At 42.8% G+C, this 9,900-nt stretch overlaps 2 long non-coding RNA genes across 2 annotated transcripts in view; both read left to right on the plus strand.

Moving 5' to 3' along the window:
• LOC116661774 overlaps positions 1 to 3,577 on the plus strand; it is a 4,085-nt gene extending 508 nt beyond the window's left edge. Inside the window, exons 2-3 of the long non-coding RNA XR_004317738.1 lie at positions 480 to 481; positions 3,566 to 3,577. This is a non-coding gene — a long non-coding RNA (uncharacterized LOC116661774). The remainder of the gene's footprint in view (positions 1 to 479; positions 482 to 3,565) is intronic.
• Positions 3,578 to 3,870: 293 nt separating this feature from the next.
• On the plus strand, positions 3,871 to 8,837 carry LOC116661770. Its single transcript, XR_004317734.1, has 3 exons — positions 3,871 to 4,079; positions 5,743 to 5,744; positions 8,826 to 8,837. It is a non-coding gene; the product is annotated as an uncharacterized LOC116661770 (long non-coding RNA).
• Positions 8,838 to 9,900: the final 1,063 nt, after the last annotated feature.

Raw genomic sequence — 9,900 nt, forward strand, 5'->3', positions numbered from 1 at the left:
AACTTTGCTAAAGTCAATCCGAAGCAGACTACATAATGCAGAGGGACTCGAGAATGCATGTGAGAACAGTGGAACAGAAATCCCTCGATCAGAAAAAGACACAGAAAAGCAAGTGCAAACCAACGCTGACATCACTTGAATCCTGGGGTTAAGTCAAAAGCAGGTAAGAATAGACTCATAGGATCCCAAATGGAAAAGAAAGAGATAATATAATAAATTCTGAAAAGGAATTTGTAGAAAAATCAGAATGAAACTTGCTGAAAGCCAAGAAAGTATCATCTATACGAATAGGAAGTACACAGCATCCAAAATGAGGTGGAAATAACAATAAACCAACTAGCAGCTGTAGAATTGAAGTAAAAAAAGTTCATGATCATCCCAGTGATGTAAAATGCACCTCGAGGAAACAACTTAGGCACAACAGTACCTCCAGAGGGTTTTCAGCTGATATCTCGTCAGAAATTTTGCAGCACGGGGAGGAGTGCCAGGGCATAGATCATATCCTGAATGAGAAAAAGCTGCAATCTAGGGTAGCCTATGCCAAATGACCGCCATTTATAACAACGGCAGAGCTAGGGAATTTCACTGACCGGCAAACCTGAAAAGAATTCAGCAGTTTGAGACTGATCCTAAAACAAAAATTGAGAATCCTACCCTGAGTAGAAAAGTAGCAAGATGAAATGGAAATAACAAAACCATTATTGCAAATACAAGAAGAGCCTGAGTTGCAAAGAATTAAGAAGAAGAAGGCAAGTAGGACATCAAAATCCTAAAGATGGGAGAGGGTAGCAGGAAATCATAGGTGATTTTAAGCACTATCTTAAGTGAATCAGCTTACATGACTGTCTGTCTGAAGCAAAAGGAGAGATGCATGGCCTAATGTGTTTGCAAAACAAACAATCAGACAAACAAACAAACACCAAAAGGTTACAGTTGGCTGACATATACCAAACAAACATGATTATTCAAGACAAAATACTCAAAGTGATGTCAAGGATCATTCAGCACGCATCGACCTATTATCGCTGTTAGCATGTACTCAACAAGCTGAATTGATAAAACAGACGCGTGCATTACTATTCATAGATACTGATCCAGAAGTGCATATTCGTGAGCCAACACAAATGACGGTTTTGAATAAGAGTGGGTCATAGAACGGGATATAGACTTACAAGTCTTCCAACAGGATGAACGAATGCCTAATTCTACCCTACGTAGAGAAGAAATGGCATAAGCCTATAACAAAGACAAGTAGCTCTGCAAAACTGATCTAAGTGCAAAAGAGACAGACAGGAAAGTGCACGTTGGGATCGGTTTCATTTCTAGGAATTTCAGCCCCCATGAAACAAATGGATCCATGTTCTGAGAGTGTGGGTGTTTCAGCAGAAAGCAACAGACGGATATGTAATCTGGGTGAATGGATATTACACAAACATGAGTTTCCTTGAGTGGGTCTCTTTGTACTGTGAACTGTTAGAAAGTTAAAATAGGTGTGAATCCATAAACTGATCATGGACACTCTTCCATCCGTTTGTACTGTGTATACAGATCTGAACAAAAGGAAAGAGGGAAGAGAAAAGGACCATGGGACCCTTCTGGGTAGGATCACATTTCCCTTAGGAAACTCTCGTTTAATGCAGCATCACCCCCAACATTGACTTGATGCATCAACCACTGGGGAGAGCAGTTACCGGTTGAATTCCAGGTGGAATGTTGGTGTGTACCACGAGGCTTGTTTTGGCTGGTGGATCCAAGGTAACTGGGCAGAATTCTTTTGGTGGATCAGTTTGATGGTGGGTCTGCTGCCCTATGTGGAGATTGGCTTAGGTCTTTTGTTCGGGAAGCTGAGTAAGTTCGAGATACTGCTGCTGCCCAAAGACCTGAGTTCACGGGTCAGTTTCCAGAATCTGAAAGGGCAGACAGTGGAAGATCTGCCTGTCATCAGCTTACTGGTGAGGCTCCGAGATATTTTCAGACTTGCCCAGTCCTGTTGACGTCGACTTTATGGGAGACACGAAGAGAAGCTGGCAGAAAAACTGGCTGCATGGATTGAGGAGATGTGCGAACACATTGATGAAAGTTGTTCTGCTACAGTGGAGAATATCGGCATGGAGACATCTCTAGAGCATACCAGGCTCGAAAGACATTCATGAGACCTACTGAACCTCGGTGATACTGCAGAAACATACGGAGAGTCAACGTGCACTTGAGAAAGTTACTCGATTCTCTGCTCCAAGAACGGGTCCAAGATTCCTGACGTCTAAAAGAGAAGAGATGGCAGAGATGATAAAAGCGCTCATGTTCTTGGAAGAGTTCGTGAGAATCCACACATCCCAAGGGGCATTTACGAATCATTCAGACCGAAATGCACCAAGCCCAGGTAAGCCTATTCCCAGGTTTGTGCCTAGCTATCAATCACATGCTCTTCCCTCCACTCCACTCAGGCATCCATTTCAAAGGATCAGAACCTGAGCTGCAATGAATCCAGTAGGAGGAGAGCAAGCCCCTACTAGAATCAGAGTTCCTCCTCCTTCACACTCGGTGAACAACAGTGAACTCCTTAAAGTCAAATACTCTCGTCTAAAATAGATAGGAATTGAATACTTAGCTCACACAAAGAAATGATGACCTTCCTCTAGATTCAGGAAATGCTGGGCTTATGTATTCTTTGGGCTGAAAGGAGTGTGGGAAGTGAGGGGAATCTTTGAATGAACTTCAATATGTGTTAGGCCTCAGTTTTTCAAGACAGTACAGGAAAATATTAGAAGTCAGATAGTGAACTGAACTGTAAAAGTCGCCAAACACATTAAAGACACAGGTTATGTGGACAGTCATTCACTTCCGTCAAGCCCCGGGTGCACTATATCTTGGAGGTGCAGAATTGGTTGTGTTAAATTGCTTTACCCAACATGATCGGATGATTAAGCCTTCTCAGCACTGATAGAAGAGCACCTGGTTCTCAATAGCCTAGCATAGCTGCAGCAGGTTTCTCATAGTTAAATGCCTCTAGGTGCTTTTGGAATCAAGCCTAAATGTATATATTCTGTTTAGATTTTCTTGTATATTCCTAGAGAGGAATGTTACCCCTTGAAATGCCAACATTGTCTAGTATGTGTCATTGGGATTAAAGGGCACCAAGTGCACAAGGGAAACACAGGTTGGGGGTTATTTCATGCTTCCTATAGGTATTTCATTGTTCCTTTTGTTTTTGGAGGCTTCAAGAGAAAAGAGTTGGCATGTCCCCTTCAAACTTTTGGACTGCTATTTTACATTGAGTCTGACTTATTTTTCCTTAGAGATGACAAAATGTTACAGAAATTGTCAAGTCTGGTTTCTAGGTTGATTTGGTAATGTTCAAAAACTAACTTCAATTTCATATAAATCCCAAAACATGTAAATCGATACTATTAATTTTCTTAAAACATGCAACTGCCTTATCAACATAATGTCAAAGCTGTAGTCTTCGGACAAACTTTCCGACCATGGCTGTAAAAAAAACGGAGCGAAACAAGTATCCAATTTCTGTGAATTATTTTTGAACAGTGTTGATTTGTTCGATGCCCAGTAGGAAGAGCACCAGTGCAAACTGCTCTCACTAGCTTCCATACACAAAATATTGTAAACATCCAATCACCCAGCCCTTGGCACAGGACACTTGCCTAAGAGTGGTCTGTTAATTCCAAAGACAGGATGAGGCCTCAGAAAAACCGGAAGCAGGAAAAGGCAAAGTAGAGATTGGAAACCAGAGCAGGATCTGACCTCTGGTAATGGAGCATCAAAGGTGAAACTCTGTTTCACTTGGAAGCACACTCTCAAGCGGGCAGCAGGCATGGGATTGAAGGTGATGCGCTGAGTGTTAGAAGAGTGCACAGCAGATGCTTGGCTGACAGAACTCAAAGAAATCAGCTCAAAATATCCCCACAATTGAATCTGAGACCAAGATGCGAGCTGCCAAATCTGAGCTAGCTGAGGCAGCAGAAAAAGAGGGGTAGGGCGACGGATGATGGCTCTCGCACAACTCAGGGATCTAGAGTGCGTTGTGGGTTTTGGTGGGTAATTTCAAGAGAGCAAAGAGAACTGTGAACTCAGTGAGACAGCAACTGCACTGGCGCATGAGGTTGAGTCTATCGATATGTCCTGTGGCCACATCCACTGCATCTGCAGGACCAGGGTCCAATTTGACATTTTGCCAATAGTAGCACGTGTGGGGCTCAATCAGAGGTATCATGCATCTGGACTGAGGGTTCCTGGGGGCGTTGGGTTTGAAATCAGTATTAAAAGAGTTAGGATCTGCTACATTCAAAACCTGGATTGGGATTACAGTCTGGTTTGAGGCAGAGGATACGGAACAGCTCTGTGGTTGCTTTCGTGAACCCATGACTCAAGGATGAGAGAACAAGGAATAGTGGTCAAAGTCCACAGCATGAGAAGATGAAGCATTTCTTACAGCATTATCTCCCAAATGCAGATGCTACATTTTGGACGGCACTGACAGGGTACTGCACCGAGGACACATAGGTCGGTCTGCGGGATCATCCCAGCAGGCCCTGATGTATGACATCCATACATATGCTTCCACTGGTGTTTCTGTAGACAGAGAAAGCTCTGGGAAGAACTGGTAACATTGGGACATTCCCATGGCAGTAGAATGTACAAGCGCACTCTATGTTGGCATGTTTTGGAGACACTACAAAATGACATACAGAAGAATGCAGAGCTGAAACCCTATAGAAGCTTCATTTCCACTAGAGGAAGTTCCCTGTGCCCTTTCAGAATTTTAAGATTAGTGTAATAAAAATGAGGTTCTACTAACTGAAACAGTATGGTGTGTTCATCACAACAAAGACAACTCCAGGATTTAGAGATATAAATGACAACACACACAGGAACAGGGTATGGCATCAAGGTCTAGGGAAAATTGTCCTCACAGAAATACCATGGAATTACATACACCAAAGAGTCTAAAGTTTGCACTTAACCAAGCCCTATAAGTCTATATTAGATACATTATAGTACCTGACCTGTAGAGTAAAAGAAGTATAGTAAAAGAAACAGGAAGTACCATTTTTGGTTCCAAAGAGATTGAAGGCCCAAACAACTAGATGGCAAAAATTTACCAGAGCAAACTCTGAAAATGGATGTGAGGGATACACTGATATACAACAGTGCCTCAGAATCACAAAAGGCAGAAAACCAGAAAAGGGGAAGAGAAACCCTAAAGATGAACCAAATAATATCAGAAATCTCAATGGATGAGATAAAAACTTTGCTAAAGTCAATCCGAAGCAGACTACATAATGCAGAGGGACTCGAGAATGACTGTGAGGACAGTGGAACAGAAATCCCTCGATCAGAAAAAGACACAGAAAAGCAAGTGCAAACCAACGCTGACATCACTGTTGAATCCTGGGTTAAGACAAAGCAGGTAAGAATAGGACTCATAGGATCCCCAAATGGAAAAGCAATAGATAATATAATAAATTCTGAAAAGGAATTTGTAGAAAAATCAGAATGAAACTTGCTGAAAGCCAAGAAAGTATCATCTATACGAATTCAGGAAGTACACAGCATCCAAAAGAGGTGGAATAACAATAGACCAACTAGCAGCTTTAGAATTCAATTAAAAAAAGTTCATGATCATCCCAGTGATGGAAATGCACCTCGAGGAAACAACTTAGTCACAACAGTACCTCCAGAGGGGTTTCAGCTGATATCTCGTCAGAAATTTTGCAGCACGGGGAGGAGTGCCAGGGCATAGATCATATCCTGAATGAGAAAAAGCTGCAATCTAGGGTAGCCTATGCCAAATGACCTCTGTTTATAACAACGGCAGAGCTAGGGAATTTCACTGACCGGCAAACCTGAAAAGAATTCAGCAGTTTGAGACTGATCCTAAAACAAAAATTGAGAATCCTACCCTGAGTAGAAAAGTAGCAAGATGAAATGGAAATAACAAAACCATTATTACAAATGCAAGAAGAGCCTGAGTTGCAAAGAAGTAAGAAGAAGAAGGCAAGGAGGACATCAAAATCCTAAAGATGGGAGAGGGTAGCAGGAAATCATAGGTGATTTTAAGCATTATCTTAAGTGAATCAGCTTACATGACAGTCTGTCTGAAGCAAAGGAGAGATGCATGGCCTAATGTGTTTGCAAAACAAACAATCAGACAAACAAACAAACACCAAAAGGTTACAGTTGGCTGACATATACCAAACAAACATGATTATTCAAGACAAAATACTCAAAGTGATGTCAAGGATCATTCAGCACGCATCGACCTATTATCGCTGTTAGCATGTACTCAACACGCTTGAATTGATAAAACAGACGCGTGCATTACTATTCATAGATACTGATCCAGAAGTGCATATTCGTGAGCCAACACAAATGACGGTTTTGAATAAGAGTGGGTCATAGAACGGGATATAGACTTACAAGTCTTCCAACAGGATGAACGAATGCCTAATTCTACCCTACGTAGAGAAGAAATGGCATAAGCCTATAACAAAGACAAGTAGCTCTGCAAAACTGATCTAAGTGCAAAAGAGACAGACAGGAAAGTGCACGTTGGGATCGGTTTCATTTCTAGGAATTTCAGCCCCCATGAAACAAATGGATCCATGTTCTGAGAGTGTGGGTGTTTCAGCAGAAAGCAACAGACGGATATGTAATCTGGGTGAATGGATATTACACAAACATGAGTTTCCTTGAGTGGGTCTCTTTGTACTGTGAACTGTTAGAAAGTTTAAAATAGGTGTGAATCCATAAACTGATCATGGACACTCTTCCCTCCGTTTGTACTGTGTATACAGATCTGAACATAAGGAAAGAGGGAAGAGAAAAGGACCATGGGACCCTTCTGGGTAGGATCACATTTCCCTTAGGAAACTCTCGTTTAATGCAGCATCACCCCCAACATTGACTTGATGCATCAACCACTGGGGAGAGCAGTTACCGGTTGGATTCCAGGTGGAATGTTGGTGTGTACCACGAGGCTTGTTTTGGCTGGTGGATCCAAGGTAACTGGGCAGAATTCTTGTGGTGGATCAGTTTGATGGTGGGTCTGCTGCCCTATGTGGAGATTGGCTTAGGTCTTTTGTTCGGGAAGCTGAGTAAGTTCGAGATACTGCTGCTGCCCAAAGACCTGAGTTCACGGGTCAGTTTCCAGAATCTGAAAGGGCAGACAGTGGAAGATCTGCCTGTCATCAGGTTACTGGTGAGGCTCCGAGATATTTTCAGACTTGCCCAGTCCTGTTGACGTCGACTTTATGGGAGACACGAAGAGAAGCTGGCAGAAAAACTGGCTGCATGGATTGAGGAGATGTGCGAACACATTGATGAAAGTTGTTCTGCTACAGTGGAGAATATCGGCATGGAGACATCTCTAGAGCATACCAGGCTCGAAAGACATTCATGAGACCTACTGAACCTCGGTGATACTGCAGAAACATACGGAGAGTCAACGTGCACTTGAGAAAGTTACTCGATTCTCTGCTCCAAGAACGGGTCCAAGATTCCTGACGTCTAAAAGAGAAGAGATGGCAGAGATGATAAAAGCGCTCATGTTCTTGGAAGAGGTCGTGAGAATCCACACATCCCAAGGGGCATTTACGAATCATTCAGACCGAAATGCACCAAGCCCAGGTAAGCCTATTCCCAGGTTTGTGCCTAGCTATCAATCACATGCTCTTCCCTCCACTCCACTCAGGCATCCATTTCAAAGGATCAGAACCTGAGCTGCAATGAATCCAGTAGGAGGAGAGCAAGCCCCTACTAGAATCAGAGTTCCTCCTCCTTCACACTCGGTGAACAACAGTGAACTCCTTAAAGTCAAATACTCTCGAATAAAATAGATAGGAATTGAATACTTAGCTCACACAAAGAAATGATGACCTTCCTCTAGATTCAGGAAATGCTGGGCTTATGTATTCTTTGGGCTGAAAGGAGTGTGGGAAGTGAGGGGAATCTTTGAATGAACTTCAATATGTGTTAGGCCTCAGTTTTTCAAGACAGTACAGGAAAATATTAGAAGTCAGATAGTGAACTGAACTGTAAAAGTCGCCATACACATTAAAGACACAGGTTATGTGGACAGTCATTCACTTCCGTCAAGCCCCGTGTGCACTATATCTTGGAGGTGCAGAATTGGTTGTGTTAAATTGCTTTACCCAACATGATCGGATGATTAAGCCTTCTCAGCACTGATAGAAGAGCACCTGGTTCTCAATAGCCTAGCATAGCTGCAGCAGGTTTCTCATAGTTAAATGCCTCTAGGTGCTTTTGGAATCAAGCCTAAATGTATATATTCTGTTTAGATTTTCTTGTAAATTCCTAGAGAGGAATGTTACCCCTTGAAATGCCAACATTGTCTAGTATGTGTCATTGGGATTAAAGGGCACCAAGTGCACAAGGGAAACACAGGTTGGGGGTTATTTCATGCTTCCTATAGGTATTTCATTGTTCCTTTTGTTTTTGGAGGCTTCAAGAGAAAAGAGTTGGCATGTCCCCTTCAAACATTTGGACTGCTATTTTACATTGAGTCTGACTTATTTTTCCTTAGAGATGACAAAATGTTACAGAAATTGTCAAGTCTGGTTTCTAGGTTGATTTGGTAATGTTCAAAAACTAACTTCAATTTCATATAAATCCCCAAACATGTAAATCGATACTATTAATTTTCTTAAAACATGCAACTGCCTTATCAACATAATGTCAAAGCTGTAGTCTTCGGACAACTTTCGACCATGGCTGTAAAAAAATGGAGCGAAACAAGTATCCAATTTCTGTGAATTATTTTTGAACAGTGTTGATTTTTCGATGCCCAGTAGGAAGAGCACCAGTGCAAACTGCTCTCACTAGCTTCCATACACAAAATATTGTAAACATCCAATCACCCAGCCCTTGGCACAGGACACTTGCCTAAGAGTGGTCTGTTAATTCCAAAGACAGGATGAGGCCTCAGAAAAACCGGAAGCAGGAAAAGGCCAAAGTAGAGTTTGGAAACCAGAGCAGGATCTGACCTCTGGTAATGGAGATAAAAGGTGAAACTTCTGTTTCACTTGGAAGCACACTCTCAAGCGGCAGCAGGCATGGGATTGAAGGTGATGCGCTGAGTGTAGAAGAGGGCACAGCAGATGCTTGGTGACAGAGCTCAAAGAAATCAGCTCAAAATATCCCCACAATTGAATCTGAGACCAAGATGCGAGCTGCCAAATCTGAGCTAGCTGAGGCAGCAGAAAAAGGAGGGGTAGGGCGACGGATGATGGCTCTCGCACAACTCAGGGATCTAGAAGTGCGTTGTGGGTTTTGGTGGGTAATTTCAAGGAGGAGCAAAGAGAACATGTGAATCAGTGGAGACAGCACCTGCACTTGGCGCATGCGGTTGAGTCTATCGAATATTCCTGATGGCCACATCCACTGCATCTGCAGGACCAGGGTCCAATTTGACATTTTGCCAATAGAGCACGTGTGGGGCTCAATCAGAGGTATCATGCATCTGGACTGAGGTTCCTGGGGGCGTTGGGTTTGAAATACAAGTATTAAAAGAGTTAGGATCTGCTACATTCAAAACCGGATGTTGGGATTACAGTCTGGTTGAGGCAGAGGATACGGAACAGCTCTGTGGTTGCTTTTGTGAACGCATAACTCAAGGATGAGAGAACAAGGAATAGTGGTCAAAGTCCACAGCATGAGAATATGAAGCATTTCTTACAGCATTATCTCCCAAATGCAGATGCTACATTTTGGACGGCACTGATAGGGTACTGCACCGAGGACACATCGGTCGGTCTGCGGGATCATCCCAGCAGGCCCTGATGTATGACATCCATACATTGCTTCCACTGCTGTTTCTGCAGACAGAGAAACTCTGGGAAGAACTGGTAACATTGGGACATTCCC

Source organism: Camelus ferus, chromosome 36 (genome assembly GCF_009834535.1).
Source record: "Camelus ferus isolate YT-003-E chromosome 36, BCGSAC_Cfer_1.0, whole genome shotgun sequence".
NCBI lineage: Eukaryota > Metazoa > Chordata > Mammalia > Artiodactyla > Camelidae > Camelus > Camelus ferus.